This window comes from Mus pahari, chromosome 1 (genome assembly GCF_900095145.1).
Source record: "Mus pahari chromosome 1, PAHARI_EIJ_v1.1, whole genome shotgun sequence".
NCBI lineage: Eukaryota > Metazoa > Chordata > Mammalia > Rodentia > Muridae > Mus > Mus pahari.
In genome coordinates, this window is record NC_034590.1 from 73871086 (window position 1) to 73884304 (window position 13219).

The window sequence follows — 13219 nt, forward strand, 5'->3', positions numbered from 1 at the left end:
AGCTCTGTACCCCATTTTTAATGGGGTTATTTGAATTTCTGGAGTCCAGCTTCCTGAGCTCTTTGTATATATTGTATATTAGTCCTCTATCAGATTTAGGATTGGTAAAAATCCTTTCCCAATCTGTGTTGACAGTGAAAAGACAGTATTTTCAACAAATAGTGCTGTTTCAACTGGCACTCTGCATGGGAAGAATGCAAATTGATCCATTCTTATCTTCTTCTACAAAACTCAAGTCCAAGTAGACAAGAACCTCCACATAAAACTAGATACACTAAAACTAGTAGAAGAAAATGTATGGAAGAGCCTTGAACACATGGGCACAGGGGGAAATTATCTGAACAGAGAACCAATGGCTTATGCTCTAAGATTAACAATAGACAAAGGAGACCACATAAAATTGCAAGGCTTCTGTAAAGCAAAGGGTACTGTCAATAGGACAAAAGGGCAACCAACAGATTGGGAAAAGATCATTACCCATCCTATATTTGATAGAGGGCTAATATTCAATGTATACAAAGAACTCAAGAAGTTCAACTCCAGAGAACCAAATAACCCTATTAAAAATGGGGTTTAGAGCTAGGTCAACTGAGGAATATAGAATGGCTGAGAAGCACCTAAAGGAATGTTCCACATCCTTAGTCATCAGGGATAAATGCAAATCAAAACAACCCTAAGGTTCCTCCTCATACCAGTCAAAATTGCCAAGATAAAAATCACTGATGATAGCAGATGTTGGCAAGGATTTGGAGATAGAGGAATATTCCTCCATTGTTGATGGGATTTCAAGGTGATAAAACCACCGTGGAAATCTTTCTAGTGGTTCCTCAGAGAATTGGACATCATATTACCTAAGGACCCCGCTAAACAACTCCTGGGCAAAAAAGATGCTCCAACATATAACAAGAACTCATGCTCCACTATGGTCATAGCAGCCTTACTTATAATAGCCAGAAGCTGGAAAGAACACAGATATCCTTCAACAGGTGAATGGGTACAAAAAGTATGGTACATTTATATAATGGAGTACTACTTAGGTATTAAAAATGATGATTTCATGAAATTCTTAGGCAAATTTTTAATTTTTAATTTTATTTTGTAGGTACATACACACAGTGTCACATTAAAATTTCTCCGGTAAATGAGACTTCAAGTAGAAAAATGGAAGGTGCACTGTTCTAAGTCAGAGCAAGAAAACACTGGAAGCTTCTATCCATTATATTTTCTCGGCTGCAACTTAGATCCTTTGGTCAGAGTTGATGCGGTGTTGAACCCTCTGTGAGATTCAGTCTTGCTTTGCAGACAGATTTCTGAAAATTTGGGGTGAGTCACTGACAGTTGTACAGCATATGTAAAAGCCTGCATCTGTGTAGTTGTCCCATTTCTTAGAGACTAGGAACAGATTGAAAACTAATTCCAGATAGTATCTTTTTTGTCAGAGAGGCCAAATTTTAGTATTAGAGAAATGACAAGAGAAGACAAGTTTGCTATGCTAAGATCAGGGTCTCAGGAAGGAATGTCTTATGCTCTGATACATGAGAGAAAAATCCTCTCTCAAAGGATTTTCACTTTTTTTTTTTTTTCTAGTTACCAGTTACCATTTTCTACCAGTTCTGGGAAATGACGTAGGTTTCTCAATGTATCAAGTATTCTGTGTCCTCCTCAGAATTTCATATTAAGGATTTCATGTTACAATCACTACAATTAGAAATAAATGTAGTGGTTAATACAGAGACATACAACTAGTCAAGGTACTGTTGTGGGAAATATTAAAAAAAAAAAAAAAGCCAGCAAGTTCATATGCTACCACTGGCATCTCCACCCCAGTATGGTCCTGCCAGCTCTCATGGGCTGGAGCTCCAGAGTTCCCTTTGCTTCTTGCCAGCCTCACACAATGACCGTTCACCCTGTGGTCAGCTGTCATAGCACCACCCATTTACCTGGTAGAAACAAAACACTAGAATCTTATCATTAACAAGTCAGATTTATGTATCAATAAATTCTCAATTCACAAGATGCCAATATAATAATTTTAGAACCAATTGATAATGATAAAAGCTGCCAACCTAGATTAGAAAATTTATCCCAATTATTTTATTCTTTTGATATCATACCTGCCTGTGGCTATTTAAAGCCACACTGGATCAGGTTCTTTTTCGTTCTGTCTGCTTCCATCTTTGCTTTTTTCTCTCTCCCAAGATGCTCTCTGTCTCTGAAACTCTTTGCTCTGCCTCCCTTTTCCTATCCAATCACAGGCCTCTTGCTGCACTAATATTTTAATGTGATTAGACAGGGAATATCCTGTCACAGTACTGGGAATAGGTGTCCATGGAGTTCTCAGCTATGAATAAAATGTCTTCCCCGCATATCCTCCTCTGTGAGTTCAGAGAACATCAAGGAAGAAGATGGCAGAATGAATGTAAGAGTCAGAGGTCTGGAAGGATTGGCATACAGTTATTTTCTGAACAATTGTACTCATATGCTGATGGTAGTTGTGGTTGCATCTACCAGACCTATACAAGATTTAGTAGGTCAACATTCTAGTATAGAGGAGGAGGGGACTTACTGGTTTCTTCACTAGCTGAGGAATGTTACAAATAAGCAAGATCATGAACTGAAAATCCAAATAGCCCCAGAGATGTTTAAAACTATGACCTTTAAATATATCTTCTTTTAAATTGTTTGAAAACTTACAAAAGGAAATCTGGCTTAGTAAAGGACTAAATATCATACTTAATCTATTATACTAATAATCTATATCATACTTAATAAATATCTTACTTAATAATAATATTTTAGAAAGTTGTTTAATAAGAAGTTCCAAAATAAATGTAAAATATTTTGGGCTGGGTATAGAAATATCCACTAAGTTATGTGAGCTGAGCTCAACATAATTTAAAACAGAACATTACAAACTCATGGTGCAATATGAATGTGATTTTCTCTCTTATGTGTTTGAACAATTAATCTCACTGATAGTATTGTTTGGGAAAATTGTAGAAACTTTAGGAAGTGGAGTCTGGTTAGGGAAAGTAGGTCACTGAGGTGGACTTTGAGGTTTTACAGTTTGGCTCCAATTTCCCTTCACTCTTTGTTTCCTTAATGTGCATGAGAGATGTCTAACAACATCCTAACATGTTTCTTTCTTCCATAAAGGACTGTAGCTCCTTTAAAACAACCAGCCACAGGGGATCCTCCTCTTGTCAAGTTGGTTTGTGAGGTAATTGGTGATAGCAATGATATAGGTGATTAACATACATGGAAATAAAGAAAGTTTCAGGACATTTTCTTACCCACTGAGTCATCTCTCCAGCCCTTAAAGAATACATTTAGATCAATCTCACTAACAGACAGCGATGTAAACATTTCATACAAAATATCATCAAATCAAATCTTACTACTAGTTGCACTATCAGAATTGCAAAGAGAATCAGTGTGATAAAAAAATCATGAATGTTAACACTTATAAAGTAAGTTTATGAATTTTGGCATCTGGTCTTGATAGATAGCTTTATTATAAATGAAGGTGATTTTATTCTCTAATAGATGTAGTTGTGAAAAGCCTAGAGAACACACTTTATAGTAAAATATTGAAAACACTCCCTAGTATATATAGAGAGAAGAAAATATTTTATATAATTCTACCTTATATTGCACTGGCAATCTTAGCTAATTCAATAATGCAATAAATACAATAAAAGATATAACAAGACTGGAAATGGAACAAAAGGAAGCATATTTACTTTGGGAATTTAATCAGTTTAGAGGAATTTTACTGCAGCAACATGGCTGCTCTGATCATATCAAAAGATCTTGTAGGTCTGTATAATCTTGATAGAATGCAGGCATGACCTTAGTATACCTGTTTTAATCCCCAAAAGAGGAGGAGAGATTTGACAGAATAAGTCAGAGATAGGATGCACCCAACTTTGTGGAGAAAAGCCATTTAAGAGCAGTGGAGGGAGTTGGAGTGGGTCAGTTCAGTTGAGTGGAGTTTCCTTCAGTTCAGTCAGCTGATTTCAGTGCAGTTTACCTGAACAAATTCAGTGAGTGGGAAGTCAGTGGAGTTGAGTTCATTCATGAATTCCTAAAGTTTAGTGCAGGTCAAGAGAAGCAGTTGAAGCCAGAGAGTAAGAATAAGCCAGAAGATTAGAACAAATTACCAGTTAGTCTGAGAACATTTCAGTGAGAAGCCAGATTGAATAAGTCAGCTTGGGGAGTAGTTTGAGCCAGAGGAGCTGAGTTGAATCATCCAGCCAGAGTTTATAAAGAACTAGAAAGGATGAGCTTATTAAAAAGTAACCCCCAAGGCAAAAGTTATATCAGGCAAATAAAAGATACTTTTATAATTAAGAAGCCAACTAAAGCCTAAAGAGACTCTCCTCCATCACTTAGAAGAGCACACTAATCGGTTTTCCAATATCAAATGATCAGCCTGGAAAACATACAAAAAAGTAATATTATAGTGGAGATATATATATATATATATATATATATATATATATATATATATATATATATGCATGTAATAACAGTGAAATAAAACGGCATGAATCTGAAGGAATGAGAGATTGGATTAGTATATGGAATAATTTGGAATGAAAAAAGGGAAGGGATAAATGTTGTAGTTATAATTTCAAAAATAAAAGAGTGATATAATGGACACTGAGAAAAGTCTAAGCATCATTAGGTCGTCCTTTAAAAAACTGTACTCCACAGAATTTGAAAATCTAAAAAAATGTTTAATTTTCTTGATAGATACCACCTACTAAATTAATTCAAGATTAGATAATTTAAATAGACTTATAACTCCCATGGAAATAGAAGTATTTGCTAAAAGCCCCCAAACTCAAAGAACCCAGGGGCAGACATTTTAACACAGTATTCTACCAGACTTTCAGAGAAGAGATCTTCAAATTATTCTATAAAATTAAAACATAAGAATTTTTTTCTAATTATTTTAAACAGTCACAGTCATACTGATACTCAAACCAAACAGTCAACAAGGAAAATTACAAACCAATTTCAAATATAAACATAGATACACAAATACTCAATAAAATACTCTAAAACTCAATCAAAGAACACTTCAAAAACATAATTCTCCATAATCAAGATGCAGGGATAGCTCAACATACAAAATTCAATAAAATAATCCACCAAATAATCAAAACAAAAGAAACAAACATGTTTCATGCATTAGATGCTGAGAAAGCCTTTGACAAAGTCCAACAGCCCTTCACGATAAAAGTGTTGAGGAGAGTAGGGATATAAAGCAAACCCAAACAAATGAAATCAATTTACAGCAAGTAGATAACCAATATTAAGTTAAATGGAGAGAAACTCAAAGCAAATCTACTGAAATCAGGAACAAGACATGGCTATCCACTCTCTCCATATTATTTAATATAGTACTCAAAGTTCTAGCTAGAGCAATTAAACAACTGAAGGAGATCAAAAGGATAGAGATTAGAAAGGAAGAAGTCAAAGTATTGCCAATCCCAGATGATATGAGAGTATCTGTACTTCTACAAGGGAATGCTGAGACCCCTGAGAGAGGGTCCTGAGGAAGGAGTGAATGACATTCTTGAAAGAATGATTTGGCCCTTTCTGGCCTGCAACTTCTGCCAGAGGCAGATCACCAGCTTGTCTTCTCCTCTGAAGACACCGTAGTCTGAAGGCCTCCCAGGAGATTTGCTGCATGCAGGGCAACTGACCCCACAGTCTGATGGCCTCCCAGGAGAACAGCTACACACAGTGCAACAGCTTGAATGCTCCTCTGAAGACTCAACAGTCTGAAGACCTCCCAGGAGAACCACTGCAACCAGGGCAACAGGCCTCCCAGGAGATTGCAGCAACCCAGGGACACAGGAGGCAGGCTTCAGACAGAGACAATCAGATCAGCTAACACCAGAGATAACCAAAAGGTGAGAAGGAAGCACAAGACTGTAAGCAACAGAAGCCAATATACTTTGGCATCATCAGAACCTAGTTGTCCCACCCCACCAAGCCCTAGATACACCAATACACCTGAAAAATCAGGAATTGACCTAAAATCCTATCTCATGAAGAAATTGAGTCCTTAAGGATGATATGAATAACTCTCTGAAAGAAATACAGGAAAACACATGTAAACAGGTAGAAGTCCTTAAAGAGTAAACAAATCTCTTAGATAAATACAAGAAAACACAATCAAACAGGTGAAGAAATTGAACAAAGCAACCTAAAACCTAAAATTAAAATAGAAACAATAAAGGAAACACAAATGGAGGCAACCCTTGAAAAGGAAAACCTAGGAAAGAGTTCAAGAACTACAGTTGGAAGCATCACCAACAGAATACAAGAGATAGAGAGAATCTCAGGTGTAGAATATACCTTAGAAGATGTTGACACAACGGTCAAAGAAAATTCAAAACATAAAATCTCCTAACCCAAAACATCCAGGAAATCCAGGACATAATGTAAAATCAAAATTTAAGAATAATAGGAATAGAAGAATGTGAAGAATCCCACCTGAAAACATCATCAACAAAATCATAGAAAAAACTTCCCCAACCTAAAGAAAGTGATGGACATAAATGTACAAGAAGTCTATATGATAACAAATACATTGGAAAAAAATATCCACTCATCACATAATTAAAACACTAAATGCACAGAAAAAATAAAGAATATTAAAATCTATAAGGAAAGAAAAGTCTAAGCAACATGGCAGACCTATCTGAATTACACCAGACTTCTCAGTAAAGACCCTAAAAGCCAGGAGAGCCTGGACAGAGGTCATGCAGATCCTATGAAAACATAAATACCTGCCCAGGTTACTATACCCAGCAAAACTCCCAATCAGAATAGGTGGAGAAATCAAAATATTATAGGAGAAAACCAAATTTAAACACTGTTTATCTAGCAATCCACGTCTACAGAGGATTCTAGAAGGAAAGCTCAAACACAAGGAGGGTACCTACACCAAAGAAAAAACATGACATTAATCATCTCTCAAAAAAGCAAAAAGGAGAAAATCACATGCACTTAATGCCACCTTCAACAGCAAACATAACAATCATCTGTCTTTAATATCTCTCAATATTAATGGACTCAATACCCCAATAAAAAGACATAAGCTAACAGATTGGATATGAAAACAGGTTCCAGCATTTTGCTGCATACAAGAAACATACCTAAAAACCAAAGACAGATATTACCTTAGAGTAAAAGTCTTGAAAAAAAAAACTTCCAAGCAAATGGTCCCAAGAAACAAGTGGAGTTGCAAACCTAATATCCAATAAAATATACTTTCAATCAAAAGTTATGAAGAGAGACAGGGAAGGACACTTCATCAAAAGAAAAATCCACCGAAAGAAAGTCTCAATTCTGAACATCTATGCTCCAAATGCAAGGGTACCCACATTTATAAAAGAAACATTACTAAAGCTCAAAATACACATTGAACCCCACACAATAATAATAGGAGACTTCAACAACCCACTCTCATTGATGGGCAGATCATAGAAACAGAAAAACAGAGACACAGGGAAACTAATAGCGCTTATGAACAAAATGGAATATATATATATATATATATATATATATATATATATATATATATATATATAAAACATTTCATCCTAAAACAAAAGAATATACCTTCTTTGCTATACCTCATGGTATCTTCTCCAAAACTGACTATATAATCGAACACAAAACAAGCCTCAACTGACATAAGAAGATTGAAATAATCCCATATACCCTATCAGATCACGACAGACTAAGGCTAGACTTCAATAACAACAAATACAACAGAAAAAGCACATACCCATGGAGACTGAACAGCTCTCTACTCAATGATAACTTGGTCAGGGAAGAAATAAATAAAGAAATTAAAGACTTCCTGCAATTCAATGAAAATGATGACATAGCATACCCAAACTTATGGGACACATTGAAAGCAATGTTAATAGGAAATTTCATAGCACTAAGTTCTCTCATAAAGAAATTGCAGAGATCCTACACTGGCAACTTAACAGCATGCCTGAAAGCCCAACAACATAAAGAAGCAAAGAACCCAAGAAGAGTAGACAGCAGGAAATATTCTAACTCAGGGTTGAAATCAAACAAATAGAAACAAAAAGAATGATACAAAGAATTAACAAAACCAAAAGCTGGTTCTTTGAGAAAATCAACAAGATATATAAATTCCTAGCTAAACTGAATAAAGGGCCCAGAGACAGTATTCAAATCGATAAAATCAGAAATGAAAAGAGAGACATAACAACAGAAAATGAGGAAATTAAAAAAAAAAGTCATCTGATGCTGCGACAAAAGCCTATATTCAACAAAACTGGAAAGTATAGATAAATTGGGTAATTTCTTAGTCAGATCCCACACACTAAAGTTAAATCAAGAGCAGATAAACTATCTAAACAGGGTTACATCCCATAAGAAATTAAAGAAGTCAATAAAAACCTCCCAACCAAATAAAGCCTAGGACCAGATGGCTTTAGTTTAGAATTCTACCTGACCTTCAAAGAAGAGATAATACCGATGTTCCTCAAACTATTCCACAAAATATAAACAGAAGGAGCTCTGCCCAATTCCTTCTATGGTGGCACAATTACTCTGATATCTAAAGCACACAAGGACCCAACCTAAAAGAGAACTTCTGACCAATCTCACTTATGAATATCGATGCAAAAATACTCAGTAAGCTTCTTGTAAAATGAATCCAAGAACACATAATTCACCCATCAAGTAGGCTTCATCCCAGGAATGCAAGGTTGGTTAAATATATGAAAATCCATTAACATAATACACTATGTAAACAAACTCAAAGAAAAAAATCACATGATCATCTCTTTAGATGCTGAAAATGCATTTGACAAAATACAACACCCCTTCATACAAAAAGCATCAGTGAGATCAGAAATTCAAGGCTCACTTGTAAACACAATAAAAATAATATACAGGAAACCCACCGTCAATAGCAAATTAAAAGGAGAGATACTTGAAGAAATTCCACTAAAATTCGGGAAAAGACAAGGAGGCCCACTCTCCCTTTATTTATTCATTATAGTACTGGAAGTTCTAGCTAGAGCAATATGATAACAAAAGATAATAAAAGGGATGCAAATTGGCAAACAAAAATTCAAGGTATCACTACTGGCAGATGATATGATATTATACATAAGCAGCCCCCCAAAATTCTACCAGAGAACTTCTACATCTGATAAATGTTAGCAAAGTCATTGGGTATAAAATTAGCAGGACCAAATCAGTAGCCTTCCTTTAGACAAATGCTAATCAGGCTGAGAAAGAAATTAGGGAAAGAAAATCCTTCACTATAGTCACAAAAAATATAAAATATCTTGGTGTGACTCTAACCAAATGAGTGAAAGATCTGTACGACAAGAACCTCAAGTCTCTCAAGAAAAGAAATTGTGAGTTCCAGGACAGCCAGCGCTATACAGAGAAACCCTATCTCGAAAACCTGTTGTGTGCTTGCAGAAGTGAGTCTGGAATGGCTGCCCTCCAAGTGGCCAAATACGCAACTGAAAGAGATGTAGATACTTGCACCCAAGCATTTGGAGGAGGTCAGAGAGCCCTGTGGTTGAATTGGGGTGTGTGGGAAATGGAGGAAGCTGGGGAGGAGGGTGACCCATAAGAAGACCAGCGGTCTCAGGGTCCCTTCAGCAGAATCTTGCTGGTATGTGCATTAGTATCTGGGTTTGGTGGCTGATGATGGGATGGATTCCCAGAACAATATGAACTAACCAGTACCCCCTGAGCTCGAGTCTCTAGCTGCATATGTAGCAGAAGATGGCCTAATCAGCCATCACTGGGAAGAGAGGCCCCTTGGTCTTGTAAACTTTATATGACCCAGCACAGGGGAAGGCCAGGGCCAAGTAGTGGGAGTGGGNGGGTANGGGNGCAGGGGCGGGGGNNGGGTATAGGGAACTTTCGGGATAGCATTTGAAATGTAAATAAAGAAAATAATAATAAATAAATAAAAGAAAAGAAGACCAGCAGTCTCAACTGACCTGGACCCTGTGAGATCTCCTGGATACTGGGCCACCAACCAGCAGCATACACTGGCTGGTGTGAGGCCCCAGACACATATACAGTGCAAGACTGCTTGGTCTGGCTTCAGGGGGAGAGGAGGTGCTTAGCTCTCTAGAGACTTGAGGTCCCATGGAATGGGGAATTCTAGTGGGGTAGAGGATAGGGACATCTTTTGAGACAGTGAGGAGGAGTGCAATGAGGATGTTGGAGGATGGACCGGGAGGTACATGATGACTGTATTGCAAAAAGAGATTAAATAATAATAATAATAATAATAATAATAATAATAATAATAATAATAATAAATTATGTCAAGTAGTACTACCTTGGCCCTATAGCATTGCAATTACCTAATTACTCATTTTCATAGGAATCATGAGTGACAAACACTGTTCCAGGCATCTGTGTTAGTTGGAACCCAAGGAGGGGAACCATGTTTTGGGACTTTCCACCCTCACAAGCTGTCTCTGCTCAGACATTAGTTCCTACCCCATTCCTCTCTACTTACTGCTTACAGTTGGATTCACTCACATAAAAATGTCTCTACAAAAAGTCCTGGTTTGAAAATACAGTGTTATGTTACATATTTACATATCTACTTTAAAATTTAGCTGTGTCTTCAGCTATATTTTCTCATAGAATTTATAGTCCCATTTTACCTTGTGAAAATTACTAAATGAAGCATATATGTAAATTGGAGAATGAATTTACTAAAAAAAAAAAAATAAAAGGATGACTCAGAGTCAGTGATGGATGTCAATGACAGCTCTGTAATCCGCTCAAGACAGCTGTCTCTTGCGGACTTTTATTTACAGCACTTGTACAGGCTACTTCCTCTGAAATTTATACATTTACCCCGGGTTCCCTTTTGATCATTCCATGAATCAGCATTTTATAAGGTCTTAGCCACTTGACTCTTAGAAATAGAAACCGAAATACAGAGCACATTGAGGCAAATTAACTAGACAGCAAGTCTATTTTTTTATTTTAATTTTTTTACATTAACTCTGCTATTTTCTGGGCACAGCACTTGTGATTGCCATGTCTAGACATAGAGGCTATATTTATGTGAGAAAGTTAGCTTTAAGTATAATACTTTTTAATAATCATTTTTGCAATTTAACAAGCTCATGTTTATGCCTATTCAAGCAGCATTGAAGTTCATTTTTATAATTCTTAGCTAACTCAATGCATTCTTTTATCTTTGGATTTTTTTCTTTTTTATCTCAGCAACTCCAAGGCTTATTATTGTTGGCAAATATTAAGTGATCCTACAGAGCAGGAACATCATTATGCCATTATCTTTTTTTTTTTTTTATGTCTATCCTCAGCCTCTATTTGGATCACCAACTTAGTGGCTCAAAAGCAGACATCTCTTTGTCATAGATCCAAGAGCTTCAAGTCTATTATCAGTGAGTTAGTACATGTGGTTCATTCTCTTGGTTTTGTGGGAGCAGAATCTCTTATGTCCTTCTCTTTTAGCTTCTGATGAAAACCAGCATTTATAGGGACAATACCTCAATCTCTGCCTTCATGTTCACTGTGTGTGTGTGTTTGTGTTTGTGTGGGTGCACACATATACATGAACATACAGTTTTATGTTTAGATAAGAACTTCAGTCATATTGGACTAATAATTCATCATACTCTATGAGAGCTTTATCTCATCATCATTTCAAAACGGTCCTATTTCAAAATAATGCCATATACTTATGTACATATTTATTTGCCATTTTAGACTATCAAGAATATAGGTAGGCATGTACTAAAACAAAGGCTGTGCACTGTAGAATATGAACTTTTAGAATGAGAGGGTTATATTAACTATACATACCTAAAACAAGTAATTTTCAACACTTCCACATATATACACATATGCTCACATACATCTGAATGCCTTTCATGTTTATAGGCATAACTCTCATAGTTATACATAAACATATGTGAAGTCTCAATGATCTTTCATGTTGCATATAATATACCTTAAATGAGAGTCATAGATATTTTAATAAAATGTTCTAATATGAGTAGGTGCTCATTTATGTAATCCCAATAACCCACCTTTTTCTGCATTCATGTAAACCTGTTTTTGTGTTCCTATATACACTTAAGAGAATAAAGTTAGGGGTTAATGCTTCCAGCTACAGCTACTAGTCTCAGAGGGAATAATTGTACTTATTGTAAATATGAGGTAGTGAATTCAGAAAGAGGAAAAGATTCAGTGCTTGGGGAAACAGACAGAACACACAGTTTCTTAAATAGACCCTGACCCGAAGTCTCTAAACAAGGCTAAATACTTGATGCTGGGTAATCACAGCATCTTTAGCCATATTTAGCTTGTTAAAAATACAGCATAACTCTTGGTGAATTGTTCCTTTTGCCAAAGACAAATTTTTTCCTTCTCAGAAATCAGTGGAACACACATACTCTTCAAGAATACAGAAGGAAAGTGATGAATTATATTGAGAGCATGGGCTTGATGGGAGCAACTTGTCTAGAAATTCCAGCCCACTGAGCTACACTCTGAGACGGGGAGAAGAATCATGGCCTCCTCTGTGTCAGACCTAGAAAGGTAGGAAGATACCTTCCAGGCAGAGGCTCTCCAGAAACAGGATGATTGTGACTCTCACGGGCTCTGCATTCAGATTCAGAGAGTCCACAGTGAGACTCAAAAGTTCAGCATGCTTTCATTAATGTTTTACAAGTATTTAACTTAATTTCATATCCTGTTGAACAGTATTATATAGTATGCTAATAGTTATATAAAACTAAGAACTGTTCTTAGTTTTAATATAAATATAAACATATTTAATATGTTTAAATATTTAAACATAAAATAAATATAAACATATATTTATTCTATATGTTATAGAATAATAGAGGAACAAGGAGTACTGGGCAAAAGGAAAATTATATTTCTTTTTCCTCTTTTCTAAGGAATGTACAATACCATTTTTCAAACCAAAGCAAGATGACAAACTGTTCTTTTCCTAAGGAAATTCTATGTGTAACACAAATGACAAAGGATTAGCAAACACCTGTTCATTATGAATAGATTCTATTCTATTGAGACAGAGCGACACACACACATACACACACACACACACACACACACAGAGAGAGAGAGAGAGAGAGAGAGAGAGAGAGAGAGAGAGAGAGAGAGA